The sequence below is a fragment of the Corella eumyota genome, chromosome 3 (genome assembly GCF_963082875.1).
Source record: "Corella eumyota chromosome 3, kaCorEumy4.1, whole genome shotgun sequence".
Classification (NCBI taxonomy): Eukaryota; Metazoa; Chordata; class Ascidiacea; order Phlebobranchia; family Corellidae; genus Corella; species Corella eumyota.
In genome coordinates this window covers 14673885-14676384 of record NC_137492.1, presented here as the reverse complement: position 1 = coordinate 14676384, position 2500 = coordinate 14673885, and the positions used below count along the sequence as shown (strand labels likewise).

At 51.9% G+C, this 2500-nt stretch overlaps 1 non-coding gene across 1 annotated transcript in view; it reads right to left on the bottom strand.

The window, feature by feature from the left end:
- Positions 1-1352, bottom strand: part of LOC145747744 (small subunit ribosomal RNA) — a 1811-nt gene extending 459 nt beyond the window's left edge. Inside the window, exon 1 of the ribosomal RNA XR_014282457.1 lies at positions 1-1352. This exon is cut by the window's left edge and continues 459 nt beyond it. This is a non-coding gene — a ribosomal RNA (small subunit ribosomal RNA).
- Positions 1353-2500: the final 1148 nt, after the last annotated feature.

Below are 2500 nucleotides of genomic sequence, written 5' to 3'. Positions count from 1 at the left end.
ATTTAGCAAGCCAGAGTCTCGTTCGTTATCGGAATTAACCAGACAAATCGCTCCACCAACTAAGAACGGCCATGCACCACCACCCACAGAATCATGAAAGAGCTCTCAATCTGTCAATCCTCGCTGTGTCCGGGCCGGGTGAGATTTCCCGTGTTGAGTCAAATTAAGCCGCAGGCTCCACTCCTGGTGGTGCCCTTCCGTCAATTCCTTTAAGTTTCAGCTTTGCAACCATACTTCCCCCGGAACCCAAAGACTTTGGTTTCCCGCAAGCTGCCGGAGAGGTCGTCAAAATAACGCCCCCCGATCGCTAGTTGGCATCGTTTATAGTCAGAACTAGGACGGTATCTGATCGTCTTCGAACCTCTGACTTTCGCTCTTGATTAAAGAAAACATTCTTGGCAAATGCTTTCGCAGTCGTTCGTCTTGCGCCGATCCAAGAATTTCACCTCTAACGGCACAGTACGAATGCCCCCGTCCGTCCCTCTTAATCATTACCTCGCGCTCCGAAAACCAACAAAAAAGAACCGAGGTCCTATTTCATTATTCCATGCAACACTATCCAGGCGAAGCGCCTGCTTTGAACACTCTAATTTTTTCAAGGTAAACGTCCCGGCCGCCGCCGACACTCAGTCAAGAGCACCGACGGAAAACCGGAGGTAAAGCCAGAACGAACAGTGCACGCCTTGCGACGGACCGAACGCCTGCGCCCAAAATCCAACTACGAGCTTTTTAACCGCAACAACTTAAATATACACTTTTGGAGCTGGAATTACCGCGGCTGCTGGCACCAGACTTGCCCTCCAATGGATACTCGTTAAAATTTTTACAGTGTACTCATTCCAATTACAGGGCCTCGTTAGAGTCCTGTATCGTTATTTTTCGTCACTACCTCCCCGCGTCGGGAATGGGTAATTTGCGCGCCTGCTGCCTTCCTTGGATGTGGTAGCCGTTTCTCAGGCTCCCTCTCCGGAATCGAACCCTGATTCCCCGTTACCCGTAAGAACCTCGGTAGGCAGATACCGTACCGACGAAAGTTGATAGGGCAGACACTTGAATGATCCGTCGCCGGTGCAAGACCGTGCGATCAGCAAAGTTATCCCGAGTCGCCAACAAGACGAGCCGAAGCCCGGCAGGTTTTTGATATGATAAAGGCGCGCCTCCCGCAAGGTCGGCGCTTTTTGCATGTATTAGCTCTAGAATTACCACAGTTATCCAAGTAAAATTTACGATCAAATGAATCACGACTGATTTAATGAGCCATTCGCAGTTTTACCGTACGCAAGTTCGTACTGAGACATGCATGGCTTAATCTTTGAGACAAGCATATGACTACTGGCAGGATCAACCAGGTAACTATCGGCCGACAAAATACGCGAACGGAGTCTTTCGCTTTCCCCGTCGCGGTATCGCACTGTATTACTCAATCACTATTTTTGCTTAGCTCCTCAAACCCGGCGTAAGCCGCGATCTGGACGCCGTCGACACCGGCCAGACGCCCTTTCGGGCGAAGCCGCGCGCGGGCTGCGTTTGCATACAACACCAGGAACGCCCAACAAAAGCGAACCGAGAAAACTATCACTTGCGTGCGCACCGGCCACCGCAACTACGGCCCGAGGCCGTGGTCGCGCGCCGAAACACAAACTCGTATTTGCTACTTAATTTTTTCCGTCCAACGTTCAGAGCCTCGCTGCTAGCTACGACGCCTTCGCGGGTCAGCATCAAGTCTGCCCAAAAGCGCACATCGCCTGCACGACACCACATCGTTTTGTCACCAAATACCTTCAACCGACAACCGCATCGCCAATTTGCTCATTTCGCCACAACGACGTCTTCCCTCATAGTATACAGGGAAGCTGGTCTCGCGACAAAGGTAGCAAACTTGTCGAATTTCGACAATTTTCCAAAACGTGCGTTTCTGTGCGGGAAATTGTTCATCGGGCGTCGGCCGATGTCGTGCGTCTTTGTCCGGGCGATTTTCGAAAGTCGCCGGACTTGTGTTTTTTACGCGCGCGCCGGTGGGCTGGTCTCGCGACAAAGGTAGCAAACATGTCGAATTTCGACAATTTTCCAAAACGTGCGTTTCTGTGCGGGAAATTGTTCATCGGGCGTCGGCCGATGTCGTGCGTCTTTGTCCGGGCGATTTTCGAAAGTCGCCGGACTTGTGTTTTTTACGCGCGCGCCGGTGGGCTGGTCTCGCGACAAAGGTAGCAAACATGTCGAATTTCGACAATTTTCCAAAACGTGCGTTTCTGTGCGGGAAATTGTTCATCGGGCGTCGGCCGATGTCGTGCGTCTTTGTCCGGGCGATTTTCGAAAGTCGCCGGACTTGTGTTTTTTACGCGCGCGCCGGTGGGCTGGTCTCGCGACAAAGGTAGCAAACATGTCGAATTTCGACAATTTTCCAAAACGTGCGTTTCTGTGCGGGAAATTGTTTATCGGGCGTCGGCCGATGTCGTGCGCCTTTGCCCGGGCGATTTTCGAAAGTCGCCGGACTTGTGTT